Raw genomic sequence first — 11,661 nt, forward strand, 5'->3', positions numbered from 1 at the left:
CTGCTCTCTTGACCTAGAATTGTGTCATCCTAGGTTTGAGCTATTTCAAACCCTAAAAGATGATGTTGTGATAGTGCTGCACTCAATACGCCAGGAAATGTGGAAAACTCAGCAGTCGCCACAGGACTGGAAAAGGTCAGTTTCATTCCAATCCCAAAGAGAGACAATGCCAAAGAATATTCAAATTACTGCACAATTGCTTTCATCTCACATGTTAGCAAACCAAAATTCTCCAAGCCAGGTTTCAACAGTACATGAACTGTGAGCTCCCAGATATTTAAGTTGGATTTAGAAAAGGCAGAGGAACCAGAGATTAAATTGCCAACATCTGCTGGATCATCGAAAAAGCAAGAAAGTTCCAGAAGAGCATCTACTTTTGCTTTATTGACTACACCAAAGCCTTTGACTGTGTGGGTCACAACAAACTGTGGAATATTATTCAAGAGATGGGAATAAAAGGCCACCTGACCTGCCTCCTGAGAAATCTGTATGCAGGTCAAGAAACAACAGTTAGAACTGGACATGGAACAGCTGACTGGTTCCAAATCAGGAAAGGAGTACATCAAGGCTGTATACTCTCCCTGCTTATTTAACTTATGCAGAGTACATCATGTGAAATGCCAGGCTGGATGAAGCACAAGCTGGAATCAAGGCTGCTGGAAGAAATATCAATAACCTCAGATATGAAGATGACAGCCCCCTTATGACAGAAAGCAAAGAACTAAAGAGCCTCTCGCTGAAAGTGAAAGAAGAGAGTGAAAAAGTTGGCTTAAAACTCAATATTCAGAAAACTAAGATCATGGCATCCAGTCCCATCATTTCATGGCAAATAGATGGGGGAAAAAATGGAAACAGTGTGAGACTTTATTTTCTTGGATTCCAAAATCACTGCCAATGGTGACAGCAGCCATGAAATTAAAAGACCCTTGCTCTCTGGAAGAAAAGCTATGATGAACCTAGACAGCATATTAAAAAGTAGAGACATTACTTTACCAACAAGGATCCATCTAGTCAAAGCTATGATTTTTTATAGTAGGCATGTATGGATGTGAAAGTTGGACTAAAGAAAGCTGAGTATGAAGAACTGATGTTTTGAACTGTGGTATTGGAGAAGACTCTTGAAAGTCCCTTGGGCTGCAAGGAGATCCAACCAGTCAATCACAAAGAAAATCAGTACTGAATATTCATTGGAAGGACTGATGCTGAAGCTTAAACTCCAATACTTTGACCACTTGATGAGAAGAGTCAACTCATTGGGAAAGACCCTGATGCTGGGAAAGATCAAAGGCAGGAGGAGAAGGGGACAACAGAGGATGAGATGGTTGGATGGCATCACCGACAGGATGGACATGAGTTTGAGTATGCTCCGGGAGTTGGTGATGGTCAAGGAAGTCTGGCATCCTGCAGTCCACGGGATCACAAAGAGTTGGGCACGCTTGAGCAACTGAGCTAACTGACTGAGGTTAGGTAGTCTATCCTAGGGTGAGTTTTTTATTTTTCTTAAGGGAGGGGAAGCTTAGAAATACTTGTAAAGGTCACAGCCCAGGAAAACTGATCCACTGAAGGCTGATTTTTAATTATACAATTATGGGCTGCTTCTCCCCTTCCCTCCATTCCTTCCCATCATATCAACAGGACTCTGGTAAAATAACAGTGGGTTGTAGATGAAAAAGTTGTAAGGTACAGACTCTATTTCATGATGATGATATGTTCTTAGGGGAGCCTACAGACAACAGGGACATCAAAATACAAAACAAAACAAGGACACTGGAGAAATCTGAAGTCTCCATTACTGATGGCATCAACAAACATTAAACATACTCCAACTCCTAGCCTCTCATATCAATTCATTTATTCCTCAGTCTGATCACAAGTCCTAGTATTAAATAATTTCAGACTTCTTAGCTGCCTCGCTGGTATCAATAAAAAGAGAAAATCAAGAAGAAAACTCAGGGAAATGTCTCCAGAGTGGACAATTTCTCTTGTTGACACAGAGAAATGAACAGAGTTCCCTGGAAGCACAGGATGCAAGCTTATTCTCCCTGTTCTCTCTATGAAATAACCTTTGGATATTTAAATTTGGGGTTGAGCACTTAGTTCTATTGTAGATCCCTTGCATTTCCATTCAGCTTCATGAAAGTAAAGTTGCTCAGTCGTGTCTGACTCTTTGCGACCCCATGGACTGTAGCCCACCAGGCTCCTCAGTCCATGGAATTTTATAGGCAAGATTACTGGAGTGGGTTGCCATTTCCTTCTCCAGTGGATCTTCCCAATCCAGGGATCGAACCTGGCTCTCCCGCACGGCAGGCAGACGCTTTACCTCTGAGTCACTAGGGAGATCCAGCTTCATGAAGTAACCATGAATGTGTGTTGTTTTTTTTTTTTTTCCTCCCTTGGCAAAATAAAATCCAGAGCTTGGCTATAATTCACTCCTCAAGAGAGCTAGAACTGACTGAGTTTCTTGTCTACAATTGTATTTTTTATCTTGAGCATGTTTTTGTCCTTGACATCATCTCACCATCCTTAACCAACACTAAAATCATTTGAATAGAACTCCTTCCTTGTCTGACGCTTAGCTACACAAGAGAGATGGAGGCCATTGTGGAGGATGACATGGGAAGAGCTGAGAGTGAAAATGGGGAATGAGTGGAAAACAGTGTTGAGGATGGAGGAGGACATAACAAAGGAAGGGTGTCTCAGGAACCAACACGTTATCATACATTTAATATACGTCTTCCTTGTGACCATCAGCTGTTCTTACTCCATGCCTGAGGGACACAGCCTAACCTTGACCAATGACTTCAAAGGACAAGCAGGAGCAAATGGGCAGAAGTTCAGCAGTAAAGAATAAAGGCCACAGCATCCAACAGTAGCACAGACTTGCTTCTGATGCTTCTGTGATCACCTGTAAGCTCCAAGACTTGACATCATGGTGCATTTTACTGCCGAGGAGAAGGCTGCTGTCACTGGCCTGTGGGGCAAAGTCAATGTAGAAGAGGCTGGAGGCGAGGCTCTGGGCAGGTAGGAAGTGGACTTCATGGGGGAGGATGGTGAATATGAGCCTGGCAAATTAATCAGCAAATTCTGAAACAATTTTCAAGTCTCTGATTTTCCATCTGCTGGTTCCATCTCATAGGCTCCTGGTCGTCTACCCCTGGACCCAGAGATTCTTTGACAGCTTTGGCAACCTGTTTTCTGCCTCTGCCATAATGGGAAACTCCAAGCTCAAGGCCCATGGCAAGAAGGTGCTGACCTCTTTTGGAGAAGCTATTAAGAACTTGGACATCCTCAAATGTGCCTTTGCTGAGCTGAGTGAGTTACACTATGACAAGTTGCACGTGGGTCCTGAGAACTTCAGAGTGAGTTCAGGAAGTGTTCGTGTGTTCCCTTTGGCTTTTTACTTTGCAATAATAATGGACGTTGAGTGTTTTATTGGAACAACTAGCAAAGATCTCAGAATTCGTAGATCAAACTAGGTGTTAGGAGGACAGACTTCCACTGGGCATACCGAGCCCACCTTGATTCAGGACTAGTGACATAAAGAGCTATGGACAGCCTTACTGTGCATGCATGATAAGTCGCTTCAGGTGTCAGATACTTTGTGACCCCATGGCTGTGACCCACCAGGCTCCTCTGTCCATGGGATTCTCCAGGCAGGAATACAGAAGTGTGTTGCCATTTCTTTCTCTAGGGGATCTTCCCGACCCAAGGATCCAATCTGTATCTCTCACATCTCCTGCATTGGCAGGCAGGTTCTTTACCATTGGTGTCACAATGAACAGCCTTAAGTTTGCTTAAAAATTTTCGGGAACTTCTGTCAGAACTGGATGTATTTACCCCCAGAAAATATCAAAGAATAGTACATTTGTTCAAGGAGAAATAAAATCTGACTTTTGATAGATGAAGTCCAACCTCAAGGAAGGAGAAATATCGCATGTGATTCCTGATGATTGAAGTTAGGAAAATATTTGGGAGAATAATTTTTAGACCATTCATCTCAAAGAACAATAGATCAATTCTCTATTAAATTACCCATCAGTATTGTGACTAAGTAGAGGCTTAGTTGGAGGCTTTACTAAACTCATTCTAGGAACACATGCAATCCTGAAATCCTATGAATATAAAAATTAGAGGGAGGGAGAGAGGCAAATAAAAATAGTGAAATAGGAGAGAGGCAGGGGATATAGGTAGAAAAATGTTGAATGGAGGGCTCATAGAATTTAAATTAAATTGAAGGACAAGCTCATCTGAGTTTATTGTATAGGTACAACCCATGGAGCAGTTTAAGATGTGGGCTTGGGAGTGAGTGTAGGTACTAAGCCATTATTTTCTTCAACTCTTTTAGGAAACTTCTTCTTGGCATACTTAATTGTCATTCTGTCTCTCACCCAGTAGCTCCTGGGCAATGTGACTGTCATTGTTCTGGCTACTCACTCTGGCAGAGAATTCACCCCTGACATGTGGCAGAAGCTGGTGTTGCTTCTGGTGTTGCCACTGCTCTGGCCCACAAATACCACTGAATCCTCTTTTCAATTCACCATTTTGTGTCCCCGGTGCCTTCTTTCTGCTCATGGGGACTGGGGTTTGGCCTTGAGAGCCCAGCTTCTGTTTAATAAAGTACATTCTATTCAGGGATCAAAAATTAACATTGTATCTTCTCTATCATTTCATCTTGTGCTAAAGGAGAAATGGTTCATTAGCTGAAGGATGGGGAGAGACATAGGAAGAATTAACAGTCCTTTGAGAAGCACTGGGAAACTCATCAGTGGAAGACAGACATTCTGGTAGGATTTAGGATTATTGGGAGAAAGTTAAGGTGGAGAAAGAAGTTTTCTGTGGTTGGAAATGTTTATTTTAGTGGTTGGGGACTGACTGCCACAAGGCAGTGTGGCAAAAACTTACTGTAGCAGGAAGGCAGATGTAGTAAGTGGTGTCTGAGAGAAAACAAGATAGATTTATAGTACATGCCAGAGAGTTTGCAGAAAAAAATAAAAGCTTTGTAGGGATTCATCATCTAGACTAGGGTTACTTTTTTAGTTTTCTCTAATGTACATTTTGAGTCAACTAACATATCATATATCTTATGAGACTGAATTGGAGATAAGATCAGTTGATGGGTGGCTGAGAATTTTCAAAAGATCTCAGTGAACCAACAATAGCTTACCCTTTTCTAAAGGATTCTGCTGTCTCCTTACAAAGCCAAGGCTAAGACACTTGAAATCATTCTACATCATATTCTGATTGAATATAATGTGTACTAAAGTAAAATTAGAGTTAGGATAGTGTATGAATTCGGATGAACAGGGGGATGACTAAGACATCATGTAGGAGATAAGATACTAAGTCTCATAGTTTAAAATTAGCCAGCCAGAGCTTGGCAACGTGCATGAAAATAGCTCTCTGGAAGTGGAAGAGAGAGTAAGACATAGGTAGAGGATTAGGAAAGACTAGATAATATAAGGTTTTGAAGATAAAAATAAAAGTTATTGCCTTGATAGTAGTAAGTAATGAATATTATTAGAACTTTAAATGACTCAAGGAGTAGGATTTGGAGGGAGCAAATTATATGCTCAATTCACACAAAATGAATTGAAAATTGCAGAGACTAGACATGGATGCTAATTGAGGAGAACAGATATCATGGTCTCAATCCAGGAAGAGCAGTGTGTTTATTTGTGTCTGACTTTTTGTGACTGTTAGGACTATAGCCCACCAGGCTCTTCTATCCATGGGATTTTCCTGGCAAGAATGCTGGAACTCATTGCCATTTCCTCTTCAGGGGATCTTCCTGACCCAGTGATGGAACTTGCATCTCCTGCTTGGCAGGCAGATTCTTTACCGCTGACTTCTGGGGAAGCCCTGGAAGAAGATCAAGGAGGTCTGCAAAAAGTGAAGGATGAAGAAGGGGAGAGTGAAGAGGACATATTTTCTGATTTACCGGGGTGGATGAGAAAGAAGGGGGTGGCAGCAGTTGAGAAAACTCACAGCCTGGCTCTAACAAGAAGAGGCCTAGGGACTTCATGTAAGAGAAGCATTAACTGAATTATTCTTTTTTTTAATTTTTATTTTTTTAAATTTAAATTTATCTATTTTAATTGGAGGCTAATTACTTTACAATATTGTATTGGTTTTGCCATATATCAACATGAATTATTCTTGAGGATGTTCACTGCCAGATTGCTCAGGGAATCATGAGCTCCAGGCTTTGAGTCAAACTGTCCTCCTGGAGTTTACTCAAACTCATGTGCATTGAGTCGGTGATGCCATCTGACTATCTCATCCCCTGTGGTCCCCTTCTCCTCCTGCCTTCAATCTTACCAGGCATCAGAGTCTTTTCAAATGAGTCAATATGTCCTGTGAATTACCTTCGAATTTGGCCTTTTGTCTTCACAGTGGGGCTAAAAGACCAGTGATTACATTTTTGCAGACTGTCAACACACTGGTCTGTCTGTGCTCCCTTGCCTATTTATTTATTTGAGTGCATTGGCTATTAGTAATGGTTGGGATATCTTTGTTGCATCATTTGAGCTCAGTAGTTACATCTCTGGATTTAGTTGCCCCACAGCCTGTGAGATCCTAGTTGCCCAGCTAGAGATTGATTCCATGTCCCCTGCATTGTAAGGAGAATTCCTATCCACAGGACCACCAAGAAAGTCCCCCATTGCCTCTTAATATGCCCCTAAATAGAGTAAAGAAAGACTCTCTGTGGCATGAAACCTTCTCATCCAGACAGTCAACAAATGAGAGCAAAGTACTTTTTAAATCAATTGATCTCTTTTTCATGCTTCTTGCCTCTCAACTATTATTCTTACTCTGAATATCAAGGGGTCAGGGATGGTGATGGTGAAGGAGCAAAGAGAAGATACATTCTTCCTCCCTTAACGATTTAAGTCTAGATCAGGATTTTGCCATTCAGGACAATTGAGCTGAAAACAAAAACACAATTTACACACACACAAACATATATGCATATATTGAGGTCTAGATGGCTCAAATTTTTAATAGATGAAAAGGTGTCTAATTATTGTTGATAGACCATAAGAGTCAGCTGAGAAAAATAATGTGATAATACAATTATCTGGGAATATTAATCTAACTAAGAGCCAGAGGGTTTAGAGATTGTCATTACCAGGTTTAAAATCCTATAATGACTTCTTATTCCCTATCACTGAGGAGAAGTTCTAAGTTATTAGGTTAATGCTTTCTCTACAATAGTATTTTCTGCCATTCTTACTTTTACTATTTACATATCAACCACCCCATCAGTCATATCTCTAGCATACCAGACGTTTGTTTTACCTTCCTTAGAGATTTGGAGCCACTATCGAAACCTTCAAGACCTCTATCCTAATACTCTCAACTGACAGATTACTTCTTTTCGTTCTGGGCTGCCTCAACTATGACCTTGTTAGAGAGACTTATTTCTGATGTGATTGTGTCCCTCTCTCATTATGTCCTGGAGAAGGCACTGGCGACCCACTCCAGTACTCTTGCCTGGAAAATCCCATGGATGGAGGAAGCAGTCCATGGGGTCGCGAAGAGTCGGACATGACTGAGTGACTTCACTTTCACTTTCCACTTTCCTGCATTGGAGAAGAAAATGGAAACCCACTCCAGTGTTCCTGCCTGGAGAATCCCAGGGAGAATCCCTGTGCTGCCATCTCTGGGGTCGCACAGAGTTGGACATGACTGATGTGACTTAACAACAGCAGCAGCTCATTATATCCAGATATTAATTTCCTTCATAACAAATGACAATAGCTGAAATTATTTGTTGATGGGTTTACTTATTCATTTTCTGTATCTTCCACCCCAAAATTAGATTTTTTTGTCTATCTTAAATCTCCAGTACATAGATCAACTATAACACAAAGTCATGCAACAAATAGTTATCAAATGTACATTTAAGGATCCATGGGAATGAAAGTTTGAAAAAACATTATAGCTAATTTTATTTAATGTAAGAAACATAATGTTTGATCAGCTGTCCTGAGATGGAATGTGTTTCTCAGAGTACAGTCAAGGACCCTTGCTTGGCCTTTCCCTGGTGTTGTCATTTGTACTAATGGGGAGCCAGCTCTAAGACCTTAGAATCTGCTGCTTTGGTTTGAATTTGAGCATCCTGCTAGCTGTGCAATTTGAGATGCATCACTTAATATCTTAAGCTGTCATTCACAATCATGTTTATCTAAGTTCATTTTTTTAGAGAATTAAATACATTAATATATCTCACATCTTTAGTTCACTAATTGGAACATAAGCTCTCTTTATCTCTTTCTCTAAAAATAATTGAGTGTATCTATAACTTCTATCTTTTGGCAGTAGTATTTATGTTATCTATAAGCTCTATCTATCTGTAATATATGTGTATATGTATTCACAAATATATGTGATCTTTTGTCTCTAATAATAATGCTTTTTTAAAAAAAATTAGCTATAAGGATAGTTATCATTATTGAAACTGATTGAGCTTTGGTGGAAATAAAAGATCATTTTGTGAGGAAATGGAAAATTCAAAGCCTGAATTTGAGAAATCAGCAAGATAGGTCTAGAGGAAAGAGAAGAGATGAGTCCAAAAACAGAGGGATGGTAAGGAAACAAGAATAGCTGTGGGAGGTGAAACTTTTGGCAGTAATGATGTTGAAAGGAAAGAAACTCCAGAAGGCTGAACTAAGGCCAAGAGGAATGCAATAGGGACTAAAGACTGCCCTCAGAAGGCTAGAGGGGTTTGTTTGGACTTTGTTTACTTTTAGAAGAAACCTATATAGGGATGAGGAAAGTGTCTACTGGAAAGCATAACTGTATGAAAGAAACTGTGCCTTTGTTATTTTTCACTTTTCCTCTCCTGGAGGCAGAAAAAAAAAATGCCAAGGAGAAATGTCTATATAGCATATGCTGGCTCTGTATAAGGAAAGAACTTAGAGTTCACAAATACATTGCTAAGGCTATTCATACATTAGGGCTTCCCTGGTGGCTCAGATGGTAAAAAATCCACCCTCAGTGCGGGAGACCTGGGTGCCATCCCTGGGTTGGGAAGTTCCCCTGAAGGATGGCCTGGCAACCCACTTCAGCATTCTTGCCTGGAGAATCCCCATGAAGGGAGGAGCCTGGCAGACTGCAGTCCATGCGATTGGACATGACTGACTAAGCATACAGCACATTCATACACTGGCTGAGCATTTGTACAGAATTGTTTCTAGACAGCCATTTCAAGTTTGCATCCTATAAATCCAGAAGTGGGATGAAGTGTCTCTGGGGGAGGAAAACAGCTGGAACACATGGGCTGGAGTGAGTACAATAATAAAGCTGTAAGTGTTTGTTTTTATGCCCGCAAAACTTGAAGTTGCTGGTGCTAGGAATATAGGAGGGAAATCATGGTCAAGTCCTAGTCTAGCAAGGGGAACAAATTAGCTGTGCTTAGAGATAAAGCAAGGCCCCAGGCTTTGCAGGAAGTTAATATCATTCAGTTCAAAATGGGAGTGGAGAGGCCAGCCTGGAACTCTCTGCTCACTGTGCATATCTGTTATCTCTCTCCACCTCCACAGCTCCTGGAAATTGTGCTAGCAATTGTCTGGCAAATCACTTTGATACAGAATTAACCCCCCAGTGCAGGCTGCCTGGAAGCCGACAGTGACTGGACTGGTGAACACCCTGGCCCGCAAGTATCACTGAGGGCCCTGCCCAGTAGTACAGTGACACCAAGGTAAAGCTTTTTGAATTAATAATAACAGCAACAACAAAAGCAGCAGTAGCAGTAATACTCCGCTAAGAGTTCTTCTCAGAGTAATTGTCCTCAGGTCTGCTTTTCTCATGTGCTTTTAAATACGTGAAAACCTTAGGGATTCTATGTTGAACTGTATTTGTTTGGGGGCGAGGGACGGGACTGGGGAGGCTCACCATTCAGTTTTTGCATGAAGTAGAAATTTCTGCAGGAAAATTTAAAACAGAGCACCAAAGGGATGTGGTTGAGACATACACTTGGGATAAATACATACTCATGAGTTTTTCCAGTTAAAGATATAGGAGCGTTCAGGTGGGAAGGGAATGGTATCAGGGGACAAGAACGCCTCAGGATCAGATGATTAAGTGGGTCTCAAAAAAGACTTAAGTGAAGACAAAGGTTCTGAATGGAGGTAGAGTACCAAAGTGGAGATTCTTTACAGGAAAATTAACCCAGGTTTTAAGATGGCAATGTCCAAGTAAGGATATCATTCCATTTTAAGAATGCATTTTCTAAAAGCAGCTGGCTTGTCCCAGCACTTGTGAAGAGAGATTCGGATGGGAGGGGTTGGAGGTCAGAGCAGGGGATACCCTCTTTTCAAAGTTAACTTCAAAGAATTGCTCATGGGTTTTACTAAAGAACTGTCTGGTTAAAGTGAAGAGAGCTGCCTAGGAAGGCTTTTTTTTTTTATTCCTTCAGGACCTTTTTTTTTTTTTTTCCTTAAAATATTTATTTGTATTTATTTATTTGGCTGTGTCAGATCTTAGCTGCGGCAGGCAGGATCTTCTACTTTGCAGCATGCAGGAACTTTAAATGTGGCATGTAGGATCTAGTTCCCTGACCAGGAATGGAACCTGGGGCCCCTGCATTGGTTGTCGTGAATCTTAGCCACTAGACCACCAGGGAGGGGATGTTAAATTGATTGTTGCATTGCACGTATGGAGACACACGTGAGCAGGCTGGCTACAGCATTTCAAGGAAGAGAGACCTTTGTAAACTGCTCAGAGAGAGGGACTGTCTAAAAAGTGTGAGAGAAAATCAGGAATTAGAAGTAACTTCCAGAATCTTTGCCTGCTTTGCTGAAAAGATGGGCAGTTATTCCCCAACATTCAGAGCTGCAGAAGCTCCTGAGTCTGGGGCCTTGCAGGGGGCACATACTCCACTGAAGATGGGCATCAAGGCTAGAGATAGAAAGTACCCAGAGCCAACCCTGCAAGCCAGACACACCCCAGCTGACTGTGAGAGAGATTCCTGGCTGTGGTCATAGTTTCCTCTTCTTTCTTTTATTTCTCTGATCACTTTTCTTGAAGCAAATCCTTTTGACAACAATCCAAACTATTTTCTTTATATCTCTGTACCAAAGTGCTCACATAAATCAGTGCTCACAGATTATCCACTCTGTCATGGTAAACCAGCTTCCCAAAACAGAAATTTTTACCCACATTTTACATTTAAGTCTTTTCAGGTTGAATTGATAAAAGTGTTTCATTGTATCAAATAGACAGAAAGGATTTATTTTCTAATAGTAGAAATCTGGCTATTAATATAATAAATTGGGTTGGACTCTAAATTTTAGGGTCCCTCTGTAAATATACATGAAAATTATTTTTATTATATGTACATATATTTATAAGAGTGATCTCAGGGAGAAATAACCTGGCTTTCTGGATGTCAAAATGTGGGAGCAACAAATTCTGAAATAAAATGAATCATTCCCTCTCCCACTAGAAATGTGCTTTTTCCAATCTTGTAAATGCTTATTTGGATGCATGAGAACAAAATACCTTAGATCACAGTGGCAGTGGTGTGTGGAGTACTGTCAGTGAAGGTTGCCTTTGAATGATTAGATGTGAAGAAAAATCACACTCAGTCAGGAGTGTGGACCCAGTACATGAGACAACTCAGTTCATCCAGAGCCATTGCCAAGGAGAATTCTAATA

At 40.9% G+C, this 11,661-nt stretch overlaps 1 pseudogene; it reads left to right on the forward strand.

Annotated features, from left to right (window-relative positions):
* The first annotated feature begins 2,929 nt into the window (after positions 1–2,929).
* On the forward strand, positions 2,930–4,520 carry LOC120876629 (annotated as a pseudogene).
* Positions 4,521–11,661: the final 7,141 nt, after the last annotated feature.

The sequence above is a fragment of the Oryx dammah genome, unplaced genomic scaffold (genome assembly GCF_014754425.2).
Source record: "Oryx dammah isolate SB20612 unplaced genomic scaffold, SCBI_Odam_1.1 HiC_scaffold_17, whole genome shotgun sequence".
NCBI classification, from domain to species: domain Eukaryota; kingdom Metazoa; phylum Chordata; class Mammalia; order Artiodactyla; family Bovidae; genus Oryx; species Oryx dammah.